Source organism: Pristiophorus japonicus, chromosome 22, assembly GCF_044704955.1.
Source record: "Pristiophorus japonicus isolate sPriJap1 chromosome 22, sPriJap1.hap1, whole genome shotgun sequence".
NCBI lineage: Eukaryota > Metazoa > Chordata > Chondrichthyes > Pristiophoridae > Pristiophorus > Pristiophorus japonicus.
The window spans coordinates 45,348,653-45,373,394 of NC_091998.1; the positions used below are offsets into that span (position 1 = coordinate 45,348,653).

At 46.6% G+C, this 24,742-nt stretch overlaps 1 protein-coding gene across 2 annotated transcripts in view; it reads right to left on the reverse strand.

Annotated features, from left to right (window-relative positions):
- Positions 1-24,742, reverse strand: part of LOC139235009 (transcription factor COE2) — a 329,707-nt gene that overhangs the window by 116,205 nt on the left and 188,760 nt on the right. The window lies entirely within an intron of this gene.

Genomic DNA, 24,742 nt, shown 5'->3' on the forward strand with positions numbered 1-24,742 from the left:
CATTGGATGAAGACGTGATTATTCTTGGCCATGATGCTCCCCTTGGTTGATTTTCTCATTGATGCCCAATGTAAAGGCTGGCACTCGAGGAACGGCTACTTGAGTGAGGTACTGCGGGGCGGCGGGCCTGTGTCTGTGGAACCGTACCCCAGCAAGAGCCAATGCCGGCAGGAAAGGAGGGGAAAAAAAACATCACTAGAAAGGGTTAAGGTGGATATCAGAAGCCCAGCTCTTAAAATAGCAGATGTGTGGCTGTTGGTCCCAGGTGAACTCAAAGTGGTTTCATTTTTTTTCTGCTCACCATGGCAACCACATTTTGTAGCACAGTCCCACAAACCCCTCAAGACAGACACAGACACGAACACTGCTTCACAATCTTTCTGCTCTCAAGCTGACAGACAATGACTAGGGTTCCCAAAGCATTTTGAACAAAAGAACTACTTTCCCAATTTATTGGGAAGAAAAAAAAATCTTGGCACTTTTTTACAAAAACTTGCGATGAATGCATCTGAGAAAATCCATAGCGATTCAGTTCCAGTTCATGGAAAGCTCAGAGGTCAGAGTTTGAGCGACTGTTCCTTGACGAAGCTGATTAAAGGAGGAAAACCGTTTGTATTTGTTTATTAAAAGCAGTGTTTCCTCGCTTGGCGTGACGTGTGGTCCTTTTGTCTCATTCACCATATTTGAATTTTACTCCTGAAATTTCGTTCAACTTCCCCTACCCAAGAAGGTTTTGGTTTCTCACTAGGTTACAGTTCCAGGGGGGGGTGCAGGATGCTCTCCACTAACGTACCCAAATGGCTATTTTCCTTGAGGGAGGCGAGATGGTCGGGATTGGGAGGACGTTCAGTGATGAAGGGGCTTTACAAACAGCCCAGTACTGTTCTTCCCCAATCGCCCACACTTGCAATCTCCCAGTAAGGGTTACAGAAGTGGGAACCCTGGCTGAATGTCCCTTTGCCATCTCCTGAAGAAACCTCTGGGAAACGTTCAGGCCCTTTGTGCCTGTGGCGGCTCAGTCTTTGAGTATATTCAAGACCGAGATCGATAGATTTTTCCATGATATGGGGATCGGGCGGAAAAGTGGAGTTGAGGTAGAAGATCAGCCATGATCTTATTCAATGGCGGAGCGGGCTTGAGGGGCCGAATGGCCAACTCCTGCTCCTAATTCTTATGTTCTTATGGCAGGATGCTACTTGGGTTTCAAAAGCCCGCGAATTGTCGGAGCAAGTGAAGACCGCGGGGAGGAAGTAGTTCTTTGTTAAATACTCCCGCACAGTATCGCTTCCTCTCATGAGCCCTTCCTTTTTTTGCTACAAACCCTTTGACCCATAGGTGTAAGTCTGGCCTGGATCTAGTTTGAAAGCTCCTTGCCACAGTGTGATGCACACGCTCTAGGTCTCCATCCTACCACCCGCTAGCTCCCCGATCAGCAAACATCTGTTTTCCATAATTCCATAAATCCCACCTCATCCCTTCTCTCCATCTTTCACCACTAAAAAAAACACAAAGTTCCCTTGCGTTCGGAGAACGTGCTCACGGACTGTAAGTCTGGGATTCCCGTGGTCCCAACTGCACAAGAACATGTCCTAATTTCATGGTAGCGGTTTTTGTTGGGGGTGTAAAAGACCCGTGTGAAACTAGAACACAGGACGCCTAATATAACTGGCAAGTTTGCTTCTTCTAGGCATTAAAACCAAAGCCAAACAAAATCGAAGGGTAAGTGCCGATAGGTTGGTAAGAACGCCAACGGAATGAGAGACATTTTTAAATTTCCTTTTTTTAGACTTCTTTAGGAACTAACGAAGGAGGTGGACTTTTCTTATTCACGATGTTTGAAGGTCAGTCAGAAAGGTTACTTCAGTTTTCCAAGCATTCTAGGAGGCTGCTAAGGGATGTATTAAGTGTGTATCCCAGGATAGCAGACAGCCCATCCCCTCGCTTGTGTATGTTAGTATTTCCATCGACTCTCTCTCTCTTACTCTCTGACTGTTTCCTATCATTTCTGTGTACGCTCTCTCAGACATCCACAGGCCTGTGTTAACCGCATGACACAAGGGACCACTATTGACTGAACCCAGATGGGGGGAAGGTTTTGTAGAGAAAACAGGAACCTATAAGGGTTAAGGTATTAAATCTCAGAGGGTGAGCAGAGCTGACCAGATCCCTCGATGTATTTAGAAATTCTGCTTTTGCAGTGAAATCAAGACTTGGAGAAACCCAGTATTGATGCAGCTATCTTGTGCAGCTTACTGTTCAACCTCTGAAGTGTGACATTGGCACTTTGTTTTTGTAATTTTAAAACAGTGTTTTCTCCCCTCATGACATCTTTCCAACCAATTCTGTTTCATAGAGTGGTTACAGCACGGAAGGAGGCCATTCGGCCCGTCGAGCCCGTGCTGGCTCTCTGCAAGAGCACCTCAGATAGTCCCACTCCCCCGCCCTTTCCCCGCAGCCCTGCAATCCTTCAGGTACTTATCCAACTCCCTTTTGAAAGCCGCGGTTGAGTCTGCCTCCACCACCCTTTCAGACAGCGCATTCCAGATCCTAACCGCTTGCTGCATAAAACAGTTTTTTCTCATGTCGCCTTTGGTTCTTTTGCTAATCACCTTAAATCTGTGTCTTCTGGTTCTCCAACCTTCTGCCAATGGAAACAGCCCCTCTCAATCTACTATTTCAAGACCCCTCATCGTCTCACTTCCGACCTCTAAGCACTCCTCCTCCTCTTTCTTCATTCGTTGCAACCTTTCTAGTTTCTCTTGTTTTATCGGTGTCACTAGGGCCCCTGCTCCCCGGAACTATCCTTGCTTGTTCCAAACACCCTGTCAGACACAGTCTACCTGTATCCTCGACTGCACCTCCCAAACCCGCCACCTCTACCCCCGAGAAGGACAAGGGCAGCAGGCGCATGGGAACACCACCACCTCCACGTTCCCCTCCAAGTCACATACCATCCTGACTTGGAAATATATCGGCTGTTCCTCCATCGTCACTGGGCCAAAATCTTGGAACTCCATCCCTAACAGCACTGTGGGAGCACCTTCACCACACGGACTGCAGCGGTTCAAGAAGGCGGCTCACCAACACCTTCCCCAGGGCAATTAGGGATGGGCAATAAATGCCGGCCTTGCCAGCGACACCCACATCCCAGGAACAAATTTTTTTAAAATCCTCACTGTGCTGAGAACAAGACTCATTGCACCATCTGCCACTCTGGCTTATTCAATCCAAGGATCTCAAAACTATGGAACTCTTCGGGCCCCCTTGAATTTCCCTTCCCTCTTACAATCCTTAGGCTCTCAAAAAAAGCTTTCTGTAACCCAATCACTCAGCTTGCTTTACCTAGGTTTCTTACCCTTTCCGACTTTGGGGTGCCTTGGTTTGTGGGCCTTTGTTTCTTAAAACAAAATACAGGATGGCTGATTCCCAGTGCTGTTCTTAAAAGAAAGACGATTCATAAGCAGAAAATAATGTCTCACATAAGAACATAAGAAATAGGAGCAGGAGTCAGCCATCTGGCCCCTCGAGCCTGCTCCGCCACTCAATAAAATCATGGCTGATCTGATCATGGATTCAGCTCCACTTCCCTGCCCGTTCCCCATAACCCTTGACTTCCTTATCGCTCAAAAATCTGTATATCTCTGCCTTAAATATATTCAATGTCCTAGCCTCCACAGCTCTCTGGGGCAGAGAATTCCACAGATTTACAACCCCCTGAGAGAAGAAATTCCTCCTCATCTCATTTAAATGGGTGGCCCCTTATTCTGAGACTATGTCCCCTAGTTTTAGTTTCCCCTATGAGTGGAAATATCCTCTCTGCATCCACCTTGTCGAGCCCCCTCATTATCTTATACGTTTCGATAAGATCACCTCTCATTCTTCTGAACTCTAATGTGTAGAGGCCCAACCTACTCAACCTATCTTCATAAGTCAACCCCCTCCGGAACCAACCTAGTGAACCATCTCTGCAATGCAAGTATATCCTTCCTTAAATACGGAGACCAAAACTGTACACAGTACTTGTTAAGTTCAGAATATCTCCACGAGACTGTGTTGTAAGCTCAAACCATTGTGACCTTGGTCTCTTTAATATAACTCCAAAGTGAGGCAGCAGCGTGGTGGGCTGCCTTTTATACCTGCTTACTCCAGGGTACACAGGTGACCCATAGGTCTCCCACAGGTGTGCCCCCTTGTGGCAAGTCTTACACACAGGTGAGGTTCACATACAGTACTCTAGGTGTGGCCTCACCAATACCCTGTACAGTTGTAGCAGGACTTCTCTGCTTTTATAGATTGTGTCTTGCAATCCCCGTTCACGAGCGAGGAATATTGGCTTGCGTGCCAATTTTCTTGAGAGTGTCACCCATTTAAAAATAAATTGGGTGTATATTAAAAACTGCTTCTTGGAATTGAAGGAGTTAAACAGCAAGTGTGCTCCTGATGATTAACAATCCAGCAAGTAATGCCAAAGACAATCTTTATTTCCCCAACCCACCCCCTTGACGCTGAGGTGGACTACAGCACGCCGAATCACGCCCTGGCTAAGATCACTTAGCATAACTAGTACTGAAAGAAGCATCCCAGCAGAAACTGTCCATCTATCTTTCAGTTTGACTTACCTGCTGTGTGCATCTCTTGGCGAAGAAATTCATCTGGGGTGGTGGAGCTAAATGGGCTGTATCAGATTGGCCGCCCATTATACCCAGAGTCTGATATTCGGCTCCATTCCAGATGCGTGCCTAGCTCATTATCACACCGGATTCCTGCTATTGTAGAGTATAAAGGCAATCCCTACCACTAAAAACTAGAGCCAGGCCTTTCAGGAGTGAAATTAGGAAACACTTGTACACGCAAAGGGTGGAAGAAGTTTGGAACTCTCTTCCGCAAACGGCAATTGACGTGAGATCAATTGTTAATGTTAAATCTGATATTGATAGATTTTTGTTAACCAAAGGGATTAAGGGATATCGGCCAAAGATATGGAGTTAGGTCACAGGTCAGCCATGATGGCATTGAATGACAGAACAGGCTCAAGGGGTTAAATGGCCTCCTCCTGTTCCTATCATCCCCCAGTAATAAGATTGCACTGTACGGAATACCATCTGTGCTACGCGTCGAGCTCTATTGTCCATTGTTGCTGCCTGTCACTGAATGCCATGTGGGTGGTGTTGGGGAGGAGAGGTAGCGAGGGCGTTCAGAGTAGCTGGCTTTGTCTGTTATCTGCACTGACATCATATAGCCACCGGGCGGCTAGAGAACCTCACAGGCCTAAAAAAATTTTGGGAAATCTTTACTTCAAGTTGCTTTGTCAGGCTGGCTGGCGCACAAGGTGTTGGGTTTGCAAAGGTACGGCGATATCACTGGTGTCAGGATTACATTATCAATGACCATGGGTGAATGTAAAGATTTAGCACCCTTGGCACAGAACGTTGCACCATGGGTATTTGGGCTTAGCACCTGATTTGCAGCTGACAGGATTTTCTCTCTCATCATTTAAATTCCTTCATTTTATTGGACGGCCAGTCATTCCAGCCATGGATTCTGCCTGCTGACCCTTGTCCCTGAATTCCCAGTGTGCATTGCCATCACTAAATCGTAACCTTTGCACACGGGTCAGGAAAATTTGAGACGAGCAGACATTTAACTGTTTTCCAGTTTTCTTCCCCCGTCTCCTGAAGAAACTGTTCGAGGTACCGTTCCATTGGTGCCAGTAGCCTTCTACTGTCTTGGCCAGCTCCCATTCTCCATGTGTGAGACCAGATGTCTCAATGTGCATTTTGACCACCGTGGGAGGGCATCACCGTTGGACCTGATCCTCGTCTTGGCCAATCTCCGCACAGGTACACTTTTCCAGTGACTAGATAATCTGGAGCAGGAACCCTGGTGTATTTTAACTCTCACCCTCTCCCCGGGAAGTAATTAATAGACCCCCCCCCCCCCCCCGATCGCTGCCTGGCTAAGGCTCACACATGAACACTGCTCAAATCGGCAAGGTGATGGCAGGTACCTGCTGACCTGTCTCGCCTGCACCTGTTAACTTCCTTTTACTATCTCAGCCCTGACTCAGTGGATAGCACACTTGCCTCTGAGTCAGAAGGCTGTGGGTTCAAGTCCCACTCCAGGGACTTGAGCACATAAACCTAGGCTGACACTCCAGTGCAGTGCTGAGGGAGTACTGCACTATCGGAGGTGCCGTCTTTCAGATGAGACGTTAAACCGAGGGCCCCGGCTGCCCTCTCAGGTGAATGTAAAAGATCCCATGGTGCTATTTCGAAGAGGAGCAGGGGAGTTATCCCTGGTGTCCTGGGGCCAATATTTATCCCTCAATCAACATAACAAAAACAGATTATCTAGTCATTATCACATTGCTGTTTGTGGGAGCTTACTGTGCACAAGTTGGCCGTGTCTCCCACATTACAACAGTGACTACACTCCAAAAGTACTTCATTGGCTGTAAAGTGCTTTGAGATGTCTGGTGGTCGTGAAAGGTACTATATAAATGCAGGTCTTTCTTTCTTTCTTTCCCTTCCTTCCTTCCCTCCTTCCCTCCTTCCTTCCCTCCCTTTCCTTCCTTACTCTGTCACACCCCTTATCTCTCGATCTCTTACTGATATTATTGTTTGTGAACCTTTGTGCTTCTCTTGTTCCTCCTCAGCTCCCAATTCTTTGTCCAGTACATGATTCCTCCTCCCGCATTCTCACAGTGTTGAAATCAAGACTCATCATGCTATCTCCTTCCACAGGGCTTCAAAACCGTGGAAACTTACCTTCCTCGGTCTTCCTACATTGTACACGTTTTAAAAACCCACGCTTGAGGCTGCTCCAATTCTCTTTCTATTCACTCCCGGGATGTGGGCGTCGTTGGCAAGGCCGGCGTTTATTGCCCATCCCTAATTGCCCTTGAGAAGGTGGTGGTGAGCCGCCTGCAGTCCGTGTGGTGAAGGTGCTCCCACAGTTCTGTTAGGGAGGCAGTTCCAGGCTTTTGACCCAGTGACGATGAAGGAACGGCCGATATATTTCCAAGTCAGGATGTTGTGTGTGACTTGGAGGGGAACGTGGAGGTGATGGTGTTCCCATGCACCTGCTGCCCTTGCCCTTCTCGGTGGTGGAGGTCGCGGGTTGGGGAGTACAGTATTAGTATAGTATTAGGCAGTCCCTCGTGTCGAGGATGACCCGGGGCTTGGGAGATGCTGCCGACGACTCTCTCCCCTCTGAAACAACTTGTCAGGTTCGGAACTGAACTGTGCATTTGTGGGGTTTGCCTATTGTTAATGGCAAATGGGACCCAAAGATGCTGAACTTCAGAAAGCCCTCAGAATGGTGGAAGCCAGCAATAATAACTAAATCTGCTTCTAGCAAGATGCAGGAGGCACCTTCCTAATCTATGGTAAACAACGTAGCACATCTTTGCTTTGTTCAATAGTTCTATTTCAAAGCGGCTGCTATCTCGACTGGCTTTGGGTCCGTGGAACCCCCTGAGATTAACCCATGCCTGGCTTCTAAAATACTGTTGTTGTCATCAGCAAGTTAATTAAAAATGTTCTTCTGGTCTTTTGTGTCACTCGTTTCGTGCTTCCTAATATTCAGCGATGCAGAAATATTAATTTAGGCCTTTTGAGAGTTAAATTGTATTCTCTTTCTGATTGCAAATAGCTTGCTATAGTCTAATGTCCCAGTATGGATGTCTCAACTGACAGCTCAATGGTTTTATATTCAAATTAAATTCTGACACAATTATTGAAAATAATTCCAAAGCTCCTGGGCTGAGATTTGAGGTGTCGATTTATACCTTAAAGACTCTAAATTGCAAATGAAGTGTTCTCAAAAGAAGGTCCAGTGAGAGTTCTTCATCGGATGAGAGAAATTATCTTGTCTAGAACAATATAATTTTATTGCAGGAAAGTGGAGCACATTCCTTCAGGTAAACACTCCCACTAATTACTTATATGACAGATGAAGTGCAGCAAACCTGAAAAGACGAACATTCGTTGAGACTCTTAACTGTTATTATTTATAAAGTCCAAACTTAAGAATATGCTCCCGCAATTTGGGAGTTTTTCGACTATCTTTATCATGCTGCCAGGCAGGATACGGAAAAAATATTTATCATCGAATTATCAATCCCTCTCTCACCTCTCGCCTCCAAACACCACCTCTCTATCCGTGTGAATCTTTCCCGAGCTTTCCCTCAGCCTCCATTTCCTTGAGTTTCCCATTGAATTTGCCAAGCTCCCCCTTGCATTCTCCCCGAGACTCATTACAATGCCTCTGACTTCTGTTCATTCCTTTTTTCTCTCGATCTATTCCTTCTGGAATCGGCAGCCTTTTACATCCGAGCTAACCATTGTTTCTTGAATTTTCTCTTCTGCTCCTTTCAGCCCCGGTGGTGTCCTGCGTGCCGAGGCCTGGATCTTTTCGGTTTTTCAATTAAAAAGAGAGAAAGACTTGTTTTTATATAGCGCCTTTCACGACCAACAGATGTCTGAAAGCGCTTTACAGCCAATGAAGTACTTTGGAAGTGTAGTCACTCTGATAATGTGAGAAATGCAGCAGCCAATTTGTGCTCCCACAAACAACAATCAGATAATCTGTTTTTGTTATGTTGATTGAGAGACAAATATTGGCCCCAGGACACCAGGGATAACTCCCCTGCTCTTCTTCGAAATAGTGCCATGGGATTTTTTACACCCACCTGGGAGAGCAGGCAGGGCTTCGGTTCAACATCTCATCCGAAAGGCAGCACCTCCAACAGTGCAGCACTCCCTCAGCACTGCACTGCGTGCGTCAGCCTAGATTTGTGTGCCCAAGCTCCTGGAGTGGGACTTGAACCCACAACCTTTCAGCCCAGAGGTGAGAGTGCTGCCCACTGAGCCACAGCTGACACTGACAGAACTTGTTATAAAACTAGAACAGAAACCATCCAGGCTGTGCACCGTTTGGAGTCGGATCCTAAACTGGGAGTGCTCTGGTTGAAGTCGAAGGAATCAAAAGTTCTCTGGAGCACAGAACATGACCACAAAGTGCAAGTGAAACATTCTTAGACTGAACACCCAAAAGTGCATTAAAACTGTCTGTAAAGTAACAATGCACTGTGTGTTGGAGCTCTTTGGGCTGAACCTTATATAACATGTAAGACCTTTGGGGACGGAACCAAATGAGAGTCAAGGGTTATGGGGAGCAGGCGGGGAAGTGGAGTTGAGGCCAGGATCAGATCAGCCATGATCCTGTGGAATGGCGGAGCAGGCTCAAGGGGCCAAATGGCCGACTCCTGCTCCTATTTCTTATGTTCATCTTCAAACACATACTTTTGAACTTTACAGGCTGAAATTTACATAATACATAGAAACTATGTGGACTTGAAACTTATAGACTAAATCCAGTGGCATATAAACAAACTTAATACCTAGGAAGAGTTTGGATTGAACCCATGATGATGCACTGAAGATCCACAGGTTAATTCCTATATACAGTGGACCCTGCATATAACAAATGTCTATTTACCCATGCATGTGATCCACAGGTCTTTGTTCAATGGGGATTGCTGTGTGTGTACCATCATACAGCTTAAACATTGATTACTAGAAAAACATGGCAGCTGGAAAAATAACAGTGATTATTTGGTTAACACATTCCTATGAAATTCCTTTATTTACTATTTTAATGAAAGTTTTAATCCCACTTTCTACGCAGAGCTATAGGAGCAATATCCAGTTTTCTCCTTGTCCCCATTGCAGGCTTTTCACTGTAAAGTCCCACCTCTGTAAAGTAACAATGCACTGTGTGTTGGAGCTCTTTGGACTGAACCTTATATGTAAGACCTTTGGGGACTGAACCAAATGAGAGTCAAGAGTTATGGGGAGCGGGCGGGGAAGTGGAGTTGAGGCAAGGATCAGATCAGCCGTGATCTTGTGGAATGGCGGAGCAGGCTCAAGGGGCCAAATGGCCGACTATTGTATGTTCAGGATATGGCTTCTAATCCAGGCGGTAACGTCATAGTTAACATAGTGGAAAGATAGACTTCATACAAACGCATTTGTGCTCGAGTGCCAACTTGCATCATTTGGTAGTGTAACGTGTGCACCTGTGAGTATGCTCACGGGTTTGTAGAACTGTTGAGTTGAGAGTGGCTTAGCCAGTCACGTGATGTTCACAAGGCTCAATAAAACCCCAGCCAGTTGGGTTCGGGGGATCCACGATGGGGCAGGTGGTTGTGAGCCGGGTGGATGAACTGGTAATGTGTAGTGTTAAACCTTTGCTAATAAACCAACTAGTTCTTAATAGCAATGTGTTGCTATAAATTCTTAAGCAAAGAACCCATGAAGCAAATTATTACAGGCAGTAACGTCTCAGTTAACATAGTGGAAAGAAAGACTTCATACAAAGGCATTTGTGCTCGAGTGCCAACTTAGATCATTTGGTAGTACTCTCACCTTTGAGTCACGAAGGTTGTGGGTTCAAACCCTACTCCAGGACTCGAGTCTGTGCCAAAGCAATACCGAGGGGTTGCTGCATTGGAGAAACAACATGAGGCCCTGGCTACAGGTACTCTTCAAAGAAGAGCAGAGAGAATTCTCTTGGTTTCCTGGCCACCATTCCTCCCACAACCCACACCACCAAAACAGCCTATCTGGCCACTAATTAATTTGTGGGACTATGCAAATTAGAGGCTGTAGTTGCCTGTAAAGCTATTGTAGAGCACTTCAATATTAATCCATTGGCTGTAAAGCATATTGTGCTGTCTTGAGGATATGACGAGATGTTAGATGCAAGTTCTTTGATAGCATACCGTGAAATTTCCACTCGATGCAAGTTGAAGTGAAAGTGGAATTTAACAGCACAGGGGAGCTGAAAATACTTAAATGCAAACGCTATCTTCGCTTCACAGAGAACAAAGGAGCCCTTAGTGTGATGTGGAGCACAGGAAGAGAGCACACGCATCGATCGTGTGGACCACTGGGGGACTTTGGCGACCGAAAAACAGTTTCAAATACCCCGAATTGCATCTCATACCCCGAGCATGCAATGCTACCAACAGGTAATCTGCTCATTATACAACATGCAGGTTTCCCACATACTAAACATTGTGCACAACTTGGGACTTTTAAATCTGTATCTTGTAAGCAGAGATTGATTAAAAAGGAGCCCTTAATGAGTAGAGCTGACTGTAATACATAAAGGGGCTGCAATGGCGGGGGTGAGGTGTTCTGGCCGGGCGGTCAGCCTCCATCGCCCCACGGCGATCCTCGGGGCCCGGTTTAGCGGCGGCGCGGAGCAGCACCGCCCGGAAGAGCTGCGCCCGGTGTGCAGCGCCCATTTGCGACACCGACGCGAGTTTGAGCTTCTGCCCGACCCGTCCGTTCCGCAGCGTGCCCTGCAGTGACCTCCTTAGAAATTGGGCGGTCCAACGCTACTGTCGGCGGAGGGGCGGGTAACGGACTCCTACGGTAAGTGCAATTGTTTTCTGTCTTTTAATTTTTTGTGCAAGTTTTGTGGTGGCGTGGGCAATGTTTTGGGAATGTTTGTGTGGGGTTTATTTTTATTTTTCCACCACCGCCCCCCCCCCCCGCCCCCCCCCCCCCCCCACCCCAGGCATCTCTCGGAGCGCTCCCGGCCCTGCTCTTTAGCTCGGGAGCTTCCCATGTTAACGCCCGAGAGAGGTGTACAACGCCTCCCTTAGTGCTGTGCCCCTAACTCAGGGCCCACCTGCCCAAACTTACTGACTGAGGCCCAAACTATTCCCGGGGGCTAACTTTCCCGCCCCGCCGCCATTATCGCCCCAAAAACATCAATGCTGAAAATCCAGTCCTTTAGCTGTGTAGACTGCACCAAACAAACATTGGAGCTGCATACACCACAGAAACATAGAAACATAGAAACATAGAAAATAGGTGCAGGAGCAGGCCATTCGGCCCTTCGAGCCTGCACCAGCATTCAATATGATCATGGCTGATCATGCAACTTCAGTACCCCATTCCTGCTTTCTCTCCATACCCCTTGATCCCTTTAGCTGTAAGGGCCACATCTAACTCCCTTTTGAATATATCTAACGAACTGGCCTCAACAACTTTCTGTGATAGAGAATTCCACAGGTTCACAATTCTCTGGGTGAAAAAGTTTCTCCTCATCTCAGTCCTAAATGGCTTACCCCTTATCCTTAGACTGTGACCCCTGGTTCTGGACTTTTATATGTTTCTATGAGATCCCCTCTCATTCTTCTAAATTCCAGTGAATATAAGCCTAGTCGATAAAGCAGATCTATGGACATTGGAGCTCGGGGTTACTCCACATGTCGGAACTGCATGTACTGAACCAGGGTTACGGACCTAGAGCTGGTAATTGGAATTAGACTGGATGACCTTTTGTTGGCCAGTGTAGATATAATGGTAAGTACTGCAGGGAATCGAATACGGCCAGTGTGATCTCCTGGACTAGTGTCGATCACCTGGATGGGTCGGAGAGGAATTTTCTCAGATTTTTCTTTTTCTCCCTGAATTGGCATGGGTTTTTATCTGTATTTATGCCTCTCCCAGGAGATCACATGGATCCGGTTGGGGTGGAGTGGAGAAGGTTTCAGTATAAAGGGTGTCACAGTTGTGTGGGGCGGACTGGTTGGGCTGGGTGCCTTTCCGCCATTGTTCGTAGGTTTATATGTAACCTTCAGGGCTGCTGACCGAGGGCCGTGCGGCTCTTTGTCAGCCGGCGCGGACATGATGGCCCGAAATGGCTTCCTGCCTGTGCTGTAAATTTCTATGTACAAGAGATTTCTAAAGGCTGCATCTTAGATAATGAATTAGAACTGCATGAACTACACAATGGAGCTATATAGATTGAGCCCGACATTATGGATAAGTCGTATGGAGTGAATATCGAATTGTACACAGGAACATCGCAGATTGGACAGGGCACATGGGAGCTGTATGAACTAAACATTGCATAAAAGCTACCTCAATACACTAAATAATGTATTGCACATGTGATAGTCTACAGACCAGTGAGCACACAGTGGCACTCTCCTGCATTTAGCCTGTTATGTAATCACGAGGCGTTGCTTCCCAATGCAGAACCATTTAGAAGTGTTACAGCAAACATTTAACTGCACTCGGAGAAATTGGATCTGTGTCCGACAGACTCCAGCTTCCCAGAAAATAGCTGCAGAAAAAAATATTTGAGTTCCAAAATGCGATGGCTTTTTAAGAATACAAATCTGTTTCTCATCAGCAAACGTCGACAGTGATGGCTCTCCAGCAAAGCCGGGCCAGCATGTGAGGCAGTAAAAGCACGATATTCTCACTGGAGGGGAGAGAGGAATAGATGAGGCTGAAGGGACGGGTTCCACATTGCTCAGGAACAGGAACAGCTGGAGAAAGAGCGTTCGGGGATTGCTCCAGAGCTGGAAGCATTTTTGTGGCCAAAAAGATGAAAACAAGAGAACAAAGGACAGAGAAAAGAAAAGAGCAAAGGGGAAATGAGAACAAAATGGCGTAAGAGGAATTAGGGATGTTTTAATGGATAGTAACAAACTCATAAACACACAGAAGTGAACATGGCTGTCACATTTGCCTATATAAAAATGAAAGACTTGCATTTATATAGCGCCTTTCATGGCCACCGAACCTCTCAAAGCGCTTTACAGCCAATGAAGTACTTTTGGAGTGTAGTCACTGTTGTATTGCAAGAAATGCAGGCAGCCATTTTGCGCACAGCAAGCTCCCACAAACAGCAATGTGATAATGACCAGATAATCTGTTTTTGTTATGTTGATTGAGGGATAAATATTGGCCACGACACCAGGGATAACTCCCCTGCTCTTCTTCAAAATACTGCCGCGGGATCTTTTACGTCCACCCGAGAGAGCAGTTGGGGCCTCGGTTCAATGTCTCATCTGAAAGACGACGCCTCCGACAGTGCAGCGCTCCATCAGCGCCGCACTGGGAGCATCAGCCTAGATTTATGTGCTCAAGTCCATGGAGTGAGACTCGAACCCACAACCTTCTGACTCAGAGGCAATGATGCTGCCCACTGAGTCACAGCTGACACTGTTAACATCAGTCGGTGCACTTTCAAAAAAAACCAAATTGTGTGCAAGGTGTGCGACATTTCTGAGTGGCGTGATATGTGACCCAGTCGAAGGTTTGAGGCCGCGAGAGCGATTTGAGCAAACTGTTCATTATGGCACAGGGCTCAAACACCAAGGTACAAGAGTTAAACATTTGGAAGCTATCAGTAAGAAGTCAGGCAGAACAGTTTCAGCAAAAGAGTAATGGAGTAGTGGTATAAGCTACCAGAGAAAGACACAGAAGCAGATGGCATAAATGGGTTCAAGCATCAATTAGATGTGTGTCTGGAACGAGAGTTTACCGAGGGATATGGTGAGTAGGTGAGTTGATTTATCCCGTTGAACCTAATGGCTTTTTCTTAAAGGTTCTTATGTTCTGATCTAAAGCAATGATGCATTTGTAGTGCACTGCCAATGCAGAGCTCATGTTGGCCTGTAGAGTTTTATAATGGTAATTCCTGGCATCTGCCCAGGGCAGGGAAAGCTGTGAATATCAGGCTTAATGCCCAGTGAATGAAAAGGCAATTAACTTTGCGTAGAACTCTGGCCATTGCAGTCGCTTTCTCTCTAGCTGACTAACATAATCCACTGTCACTACCTTCGCGATGAGGAAAGATTGGATAGGCTGGGGTTGTTTTCTTTGGAACAGAGGAGGTTGAGGGGAGACTTCATTGAGGTGTATAAAATTATGAGGGGCCTGGATAGAGTGGATAGGAAGGATCTATTTCCCTTAGCAGAGAGCATAGATTTAAAGTAATTGGTAGAAGGTTTAGAGGGGATTTGAGGGGAAATTTCTTCATCCAGAGGGTGGTGGGGGTCTGGAGCTCACTGCCTGAAAGGGTGGTAGAGGCAGAAACCCTCACCACATTTAAAAAGTACTTGGATGTGCACTTGAAGTGCCGTAACCTGCAGGGCTATAGACCAAGAGCTGGAAAGTGGGATTAGGCTGGATAGCTCTTTGTTGGCCAGCGCGGACACGATGGGCTGAAACGGCCTCCTTCCGTGCTGTAAATTTCTATGATTCTAAAGCTTGACTTTACCCCGAGAGGGTAGCTGTGCAGCGGAGGGCTGAAAGTTGCTGTTTCTGAGTGTTAGTTGTACCAGACAGGAAGTCCTGTTGCTCACATGCCTCTCCCTGGCTATTCATAAAGTCAGACACGGCTAAATAAAGATAAAGGATGAAAAGCTTTCCGAACTTCAGGATAGCTGTCCCACCCCCAAAACAAAAAGGAACCTATTCAAAAAAAAACAGGGTTAAAGGCCGAAGCCTATAGTGCTCGACATCACTGAGATTGAAAAGAGTAAAGCAGAAAGTCTTGAAAGGCTGCAGTTTTATATTCCATTTATCAGATGTTGCGAAGAGTTTCACACGCGATGAATTATTTTGTGACTATTCTTCAGGCAAACATGCCAGCTGTTTTGTGTAGAGCAAGGTCCCACAAACACTAGAATCATGGGCTAGACTTTCCAATCAGATCGCTGGGCTAGTGCCCATTTAGCGCTCAAAAAGGCAGGCTATTGCCCATTTTGCTTCAAAAGTGGAAAGTTGGGCCGGAACAGTGCCGGAAAATTGCCGGCCCAACTTTCGTGCCACATCGCCAAGATGATCCCTGAGGTGATCGCCTGCACATCGCCCTGAGCAACTTTCGGCACATCGCCCACACATCGCTGGGCTATCGCTGAGCCGAAAGTCGCGATCCTAAAAATGGGCGATGTTCCAGCGATCATGAAGGCTGACACATCGCCCATTTTTTGGGCCCCAGCGATCTGAGTGGAAAGTCTAGCCCATAGAACTTGAAAAGAGGGGTGGCCTAATAGAGGTCTTTACAATTCTGAAAGGTTTTGATAGAGTAGACACACAGCGAGAATGTTTCCACTTGTGGGGAAGAGCATAACTAGAGGCCATCAATATAAGATAGTCACCAAGAAATCCAACAGGGAATTCAGAAGAAACTTCTTTACCCAGAGAGTGGTGAGAATGTGGAGCTCGCTGCCACAGGGGGTGGTTGAGGTGAATAGTATCGATGCATTTAATGGGGTAGTTAGACAAGCATATGAGGGTGAAGGGAATAGAAGGTTATGCTGATAGATTTAGATATAGAAAGACGGGAGGAGGCTCGAGTGGAGCATAAACGCCGGCATGGACTGGTTGGGCCGAATGGCCTGTTTCTGTGCTGTATATCCTGTATGATAGGAACAGGAGTAGGCCCCTTGAACCTGTTCCGCCATTCAGTGAGATTATGACTGATCTGTGACCTAACTCCATATACCCGGAAGAATGTTCCCGATGTTGGGGAAGTCCAGAACCAGGAGTCACAGTCTAAGGAAAAGGGGTAAGCCATTTAGGACCGAGATGAGGAGAAACTTCTTCACTCAGAGAACTGTGAACCTGTGGAATTCTCTACCACAGAAAGTTGTTGAGGCCAGTTCGTTAGATATATTCAAAAGGGAGTTAGATGTGGCCCTTAGAGCTAAAGGGATCAAGGGGTATGGAGAGAAAGCAGGAATGGGGTGCTGAAGTTGCAAAATAATCAACCACGATCATATTGAATGGCCGAAGGGCCGAATGGCCTACTCCTGCACCTATTTTCTATGTTTCTATGTTTCTATGTTACCCGCCTTTGCCCCATCTCCCTTTGGTTAACAAAAATCTATCAATCTCGGATTTAAAATGAACAATTGACCTTGCGTCAATTGCCGTTTGCCGTACCCTAACCCTAACCCTTGCTGGAAAGCCCATGTGCCAGTTTTGGGGACAGGATCAGGTTTGACTGTCAATCCCCCTACACCCATTGAGACTCACTGTCTGGACTCACCTTGTAGAATGGCCGCTTGAGTGAGGTGCCGCATGAGCTGTGGCCTTGACCCACAAAACACAAGCCACCTCAACCCAGTGCATGACCGGAGTGGTGGCAGGAAAAGTGGGCACTTTCGGAAAATCGCGCATTCTAATGGTCTTGTTGGGACTTTAGTTAGTCATCATTGTGCATTCTATCAATCTTCACATTTACATGACACACCGAGTTGTTTCGAGTCGGGATTAATCAATGGAAGGAAAAATGATCCTTGATCAATACATTCCCACTGACAGCGGCTCATCGAATGTTTGTCAGCTTCATTTAACATAAACTGACTTTTCACCTGCTCCTATACCATATGCAGCTGCAAATTTCGAATTAGAGTTAGAAAATGTGCATACATTATCATATATTATGCTCCAATCCCTCCATTTAACATGCAAATTTCCCAGAATGTTTCTGCACGCCTTCTGTTGCAAATTAATTTTGCAGAATTATAATTAGACTAATCCTGCATAATTAATATGCAGCCTCTTATTTATTTGTGAGGGAGCTGACAGGATCTTTACCCAGCTCTGTAAACTGATAAGTGACTGTTAGAAAAAAAAAACTGGAAGCAAATCTCGTGCTGGTTTCCAGGATGCTGCGGGGAAGCGAGATTTACGCTCGCACAATAAGACCAGCAGTTTTTTGCAGGCACCGAGGCCTTTTGACTTCCCTGAAGCTTGGAGAGCGGCGAAATTTGACCACGCGGCAGTGTCGCGGGACTGCAATTGTCAGCCGCCATTACAAATGTTTGATGCCAGAAGCAAATGGAAGCCAAAATATATTTTTTTCTCCCCAAAACTTCAGGCCTGTGAGAGAGAACTGGATACCCTTTTCTCTCTCTCTCCTTCTCTCTTGTACTTTGTCACTTTCTCCGCGGTCTCTCTCTCCCTCTCTTACTGCTGAATATTCTCTCAATCACCCCCCCTTTTTGATTATCTACTCCACTTTTCTTTTCTCCCCAACTTTCTCTTTTTCCTTGTCTTGTCCTTTCAACGTCTCTCTCTCTATATATTTCTGTCTTTTTTTCTCACTCTCAATTTTAATGTCTTTTTCTCTGCTTGCCCCTTTACTGCCTCGTCTTTTCTTTTTCTCAACTTCTTTTGCTATCTCCCATTTTCTTGCTCACTTTATCGTCTTTTGTTACTTTCCCTTTACTTTATCTCTCCTTTGTTTTGTGCTGTTCTTCCTTTCTTTATCTCTGCCCTCTCAGGTGGACGTAAACGATCCCATGGCTTTACTATTTCGAAGAAGAACAGGTGAGTGTCTTGACCAATATTTATCCCTCAATCAACGCCACTAAAAAACTTATCTGGTCATTATCCACATTGCTGTTTGTGGGAGCTGGCTTGTGCTCAAATTGGCTGCCGCGTTTCCTACATTACAACACTCCAAAAGTACTTCATTGGCTGTAAAGTGCTTTGAGATGTGAAAGGCGCTATATAAATGCAAGTCTTTCTTTTCTTTATCCTCTTTGCACTTTGAATTGCCAGATTACTCTGAGACAATTCTAGTCATGAAACTGCTGTCACCTCAAATCTCTCTGATCCATGGACTGATACTCTCAAAGACTAATACTTTCAAGTATTGTAAGCTTGTCTGCTTTGCCAAGAGAAATGAATTCCCTTTTTGTAGCGTTTACCCCCATTGACAAGTGCCGGAGAATGGACCATTTTCCTATTTTAAACATTCATGTATCAAGTCAGGTAAGGGTTCGATGTGGAGCAACTCTGCCTCTACGTAGTCCATCAAACACGCTCAGATTAAGTGCCGCTTGGGTTAGAGGTGGAGTAATAGTCCATCTATCACTGTCCCATTCCGTACTCCTTGGTCAGGTACAGCACAAATTAGACACTCACTCGGCATCATTTCACCAACGTGTCTCTGCCCTGACCTCAGAAGAGTGCCTCCTACTGGACCAGTGAGGGAACATAGAAACATAGAAAAACATAGAAAATAGGTGCGGGAGTAGGCCATTCGGCCCTTTGAGCCTGCATAGTGGCATGGCAGCATAGTGGTAAAGTTACTGGACGAGAAATCCAGAGGCCTGGATTAACAACCCGGAGAACCGAGTTGAAATCCCACCACAGCAGCTGGGGATTTTAAATTCAGTTCATTAAATAAATCTGGAATTAAAAAGCTAGTATCAGTAATGGTGATTGTGAAACTAGCGGGTTTTCGTAAAAACGCAACAGGTTCACTAATGTCCTTTAGGGAAGGAAATCTGCCGTCCTTACCCAGTCTGGCCGATATGCGAAATTCCGTTTCTAACGCCACCCGTTACCGCCGGCGATGGGCGGCGTCCACACCTGCGGAGAGTTGGATCTTTGGCAGAGGCGCCAAGAGGTAACACTGTGCCCTCCACCGTCACCCAGGTGGTGACGTCATCCAGCGTGCAGCGCCCCCTTGTGGCCGCTCTGGCGATATTTGGTTTCCACGGCAGCCGATCTTACAGCCTAAAAAAGTGATGAGTACACAGCGGATGTCGGGCGGAATCGCCCACAGAGCAAGGTAAGTTTTTTTCCTTTATTTATTTCTGCATGTTTTCATTAGTTGTGACAGTGGGGAAGTGTACGCGTGCGTCGGGGAAGTTTTAGTATTATTTTTCTTCCCGTATTTTCACCTAGCATGGCGGCAGCCTCCCGATGGGAGATTGAGTGGGCCTCCTGAGCTCCCGCCCAAGAGCGTGCGTGCAACGCCACTTTTTAGCGCTGCTCCCTCACCTTTGGCCGGAAAAACTCAATTTGGCAGTTGCAGCCTGCGCCTAATGCCCGGCGGTAAAGTCAGCACTCGGGCGGTAACACCGCCTCAGAAATGGCGGTCCAGAATTTCGAGCCCTTAATGTCGAAGCTCACAAGCGGCCAGGTGGACAGATTACTGAAGGGCAGCTGTCACCCAGCAAGGAATCAACACCTCCGGGCGAAGGGGAAGAATATCAGGAATAGGCATTAAAAAAAGATGTGAATGAAGCATTTTGGATGCCACGAATTTTACAAAAGAATGCCAAGGAAAAAACACAATTTGACTGTAATATTAATGTCGCTACCCTGTCATGTCGTGTCCAATTTAACAGAAAGGAAAGGATTCTATACAACTTGATGGTGTGCTGCTCGCACTTAATAAAGAGTGATGGATGAATTTTATTTTTATTCCGACTCTACTGCACTCGTTACACTGTATGAAGTCTTTAAGGGAAATATTGCCCAATCTTTCTTTCTCAGACAAGCACCCCCAGCGGAGAACTCACCATATTTAATTCATGATCTCCATAAAGCTGACTGGCTGCAGCAACACGGTGCCTTCCATCAATTAGGCAATTTTGGAAGCCGTGTAAAAAAAAAAATCAATTCGCTTGCTATTGACTGGAATTGAGGCCTTGCACATTATAAAAAACATACGCTGCCTATACCGCTGTTTACAGGCAGAACATCACCGACTGAGAGCCTGGCTGTGTTATTTTCGACGATTCTAACATGGGTTAGCAGAGCAAGTGCAACGCCTGGCCTTAAAAATCTATTTTCCCATTTCACAATATAAATGTGTCTCAGTATTGATTGCCTGTGTAAGTCAGTGCAGAGGTTACAGCCAATGTTCCTGGGGATTGGCATGAGTGTACTCAGGTCTTCTCTTTAATTCAATTACACGTTGATGCATTTCGTGATTTATGGAGGATAATGCACGGGCTGGAGTGTGTTACACACGGGATAATGCACGGGCTGGAGTATGTTACGCACGGGATAATGCACGGGCTGGAGTGTGTTACACACGGGATAATGCAAGGCTGGAGTGTGTTACACACGGGATAATGCAAGGCTGGAGTGTGTTACACATGGGATAATGCAAGGCTGGAGTGTGTTACACATGGGATAATGCACGGGCTGGAGTGTGTTACACACGGGATAATGCACAGGCTAGAGTATGTTACGCACGGGATAATGCAGGGGCTGGAGTGTGTTACGCACGCGATAATGCACGGGCTATAGTGTGTTACACACGGGATAATGCACGGGCTATAATGTGTTACACACGGGATAATGCACGGGCTATAGTGTGTTACGCAGGGGATAATGCATGGGCTGGAGTGTGTTACACAGGGGATAATGCACGGGCTATATTGTGTTACTCACGGGATAATGCACGGGCTGGAGTGTGTTACGCAGGGGATACGCCTTTATTAGCTGAGGCATTGAATACAAGAGCAGGGGGGTTATGCTTGAACTGTATTAGACACTGGTTAGGCCACAGCTAGAGTACTGCGTGCAGTTCTGGTCACCGCATTACAGGAAGGACGTGAGTACACTGGAGAGGGTACAGAGGAGATTTACGAGGATGTTGCCGGGAGTGGAGAATCTTAGTTATAAGGACAGATTGGATAGGCTGGGTTTATTTTCCTTGGAACAGAGGAGGCTGAGGGGAGACCTCTTTGAGGTGCCTAGATATAACGGATAGAAAGGGCATATTTCCCTTAGCAGAGGGGTCAACAACCAGGGGGCATAAATTTAAAGTAATTGGTAGAAGGTTTAGAAGGGATTTGAGGGGAAATTTCTTCATCCAGAGGGTGGTGGGGGTCTGGAACTCACTGCCTGAAAGGGTGGTAGAGGCAGAAACCCTCACCACATTTAAAAAGTACTTTGATGTGCACCTGACATGCCGTAACCTGCAGGGCTATGGATCAAGAACTGGAAAGTGGAATTAGGTTGGATCAGTGGAGAGAGAAACGAAGGTAACGTTACAGTCGATGACCCTTCGTCAGAACTCAGGATGAAGGGTCATCGACCGGAAACGTTAACTCTGTTTCTCTCTCTGCAGGTGCTGCCTGACCCGCTGAGTATTTCCGGCATTGTCGGTTTTTATATCTGAGGTTGCCTGCTTTGTTCTATCAGCACACCAGCCCCTCGCTCTTCTTTACCCCGATGTGTTAACTTTTGGAGCCAAGACTCATCACGCCATCTCCGACTCGAACTCATTCGGTCAGTTTACCTCAAACTGTGAACTCTCTCTGCTTTCCCTTCCCCCCAACAACCTCCTGGCTCTTAAACCCCAAACTTGGCCTCACCAAATCGCCACTTCCCGACACACACTCTTCTTCTTTCACTTTTTTGCCGATTTTCTCCCCTGTTTCTCAAGTCACTGGGATACGGCTCCACTTGTTCTCCATTGGCTTGTCCAACGGGCCATTCTTCACATATGAGCCGACACAGTGAGTATTTGCAGCCTATTCAGCAGTGGGAGCAGCACAGCCATGCCCCCATCTTGACCCCACACAATGTGTGCTCTGCAGCCACTCGATAGTCATTGCAAAAGGGAACCTACTTAGGGGGGCTGAGACCAATTGTACCACTACTACTGCCACCGTGGTTGATTCAGCACAGACCCATGGAACCAATCTGGGGCCTTGTGGGATGTGCGGCCGAGCTGGACCTGTTTCTGGCTGGGCCGGAGACAGGGTCAGACTAAGGGCCTGATGGGCCTGGGGCAAACTGATCCAAATGGGTCTATTCGGAGAGGAATTTTCCCAGATTTTTTTTCTCCGTAAATCGGCATGGGCTTTTATCTGGTTTTTGCCTCTCCCAGGAGATAACATGGCTCCAGAGTGTAATGGAGTGTAGAATGTTTCAGTATAAGGGGTGTCGCAGTTGTGTGAGGCGGACTGGTTGGGCTGGGTGCTCTTTACCTTTCCGCCATTGTTCATTGTTCGTAGGTTTATATGTAACCTTCAGGGCTGCTGACCGAGGGCCGTGTGGCTCTTTGTCGGCCGGCGTGGACACGATGGGCCGGAATGGCCTCCTTCTGCGCTGTAAATTTCTATGTTTCTATGTTTGCTCTTATTCATTACATTACATATAAATATAATAACAAATTACTATGGTGAACCTATACTATAATACCCTGTATATTAATATAATATATTATATATGAACATATATTTTATATAGTAAATATATTATATAATAACACAGTTAAATAATAACACAGATAAATAGTAAAGATCTTGTCTCTGCAAAGATAGTTATGTACACATTGGGCCAATAAACAATATTTTCCTCTGTCTTGTTTTTCCTCTCTTATTGTCTATTCTATTCAGCCTATTTGGGAGGCCTTATATTGTTTCTCCAAACATTTATTTTGTAGGCCTGGGGCTGCAGCCCCATCCACCCCGTGGTCAATCCGCCCCACGGTCAATCTGCCCCTTGGCGGAGACCACCTCTGTAATATATGCACCTGTGAGTATGCTCACAGGTTTGTAGAACTGTGGGTCTGCGCGGAGGGGTTTCCTGTACGGGCTGCTCCTGCACACTCTCAACTTTGCTATCCTCGGCAGCCGTCCGGACACGCCATGGCTTACCATCTTGCCGTCCGGAGGAGGCGGGGGTCCCCGATGGAGGGCACTCTACGCGGGAATCCTCCCACTATTTATCGGGGACTTGGCCTGGAGGGTGGTGCACGGACCAGTCCCGTGCAACAAATTTTTAAGCCGGTTCACGGGCTCCCAGGCCGCCTGCAATTTCTGCGGTCTGGAAGAGTCCGTGTTCCACATTTTTATCGAATGTACGAGGTTGCAGCCCCTGTTCCAATATTTAAAGGGGCTGCTCCTGAAATTCTGGCTGCACTTCAGTCCCACACTCCTGATCTTTGGGCACCCTGTGCGGAGGGGAGCAGGTAGGTCCGAGGGCCTCCTCGTAGGACTGCTCCTGGGCACGGCCAAGGGTGCCATCAGCCGGTCCAGGCAGCAGGCGGTCGAGGGGGTCGTTCAGCCCGACTGCCTGCCTCTCTTCCGTGCGTACATCCGCGCCAGGGTGTCCTTGGAGATGGAGCACGCGGTGTCCACCGGTACGCTCGCGGCCTTCCGTGAGAGGTGGGCGCCGGAAGGATTGGAGTGCATCATCACCCCCGGCAACCAAATTTTTAATTTGAATATTTATTGTTAAAAGTTAATTTATTTAATGTGTCGGTTTTGGTGCTCCCCCCCTTTAATCAGGGGGCACTTGATTGAAATTTGATTTACAGGAGCAACTAAAATAGTTGTAGAGCTGTTGAGTTGGGAGTGGCTTAGCCAGTCATGTGATGTTCACAAGACTCAATAAAACCCCAGCCAGTTGGGGGACCCACGATGAGGTATGCAGTTGTGAGCCTGGTGGATGAACTGGTAATGTGTAGTGTGATTGTTAAACCTTTGCTAATAAATCTTAATAGCAATGTGTTGCTATGAATTCTTAAGCAAAGAACCCACGAAGCAAATACATTACAACCTCTCACAGACGGTGCAAACTTTGGGGCCAGAGTGAGCTCCTGGACTAATTTCGATCGCCTAGATGGGTTGGAGAGGAATTTCCGAGATTACTTTCTCCCCAAATTGGCCTGGATTTTTTAAGTTGGTTTTCCGCCTCTTCCGGGAGATCACATGCTTTCGGGTAGAGTAGAAAGTTTATATATTGTGATACGCATGAGGCAGGCTGCATGGACCAGAGGGTCTTGACCTGTCCAGTATTGTCTGTGCGCGTGAGTTACTTGCTAACTTTAACATCTGAGCCACTGATGGAATTTTCCCACTGCTTTCAACATTGCTGGTGTCCTGGAATTCGAGTCTTGTCCCATCACTGAGGATTCGCAATAATCAAACACGAGCCTTATTTCAAAAGTAGTGCTCTCGCCTCTGAGTCAGAAGCTAGTGCATTCAACCGCTACTTCAGGGCTTTGAGCACATAATCTGGGCTGACACTGTTGGGGTACTGGATAATGATGGAAGTGCTATCCTTGGATGGTGTTACGCCAAGACTGTTGGGGTGGATGGTTTGATAAAAAGGGCTGTGTTTGTAGGGTTGGTACTGTGGTCGATGTATCT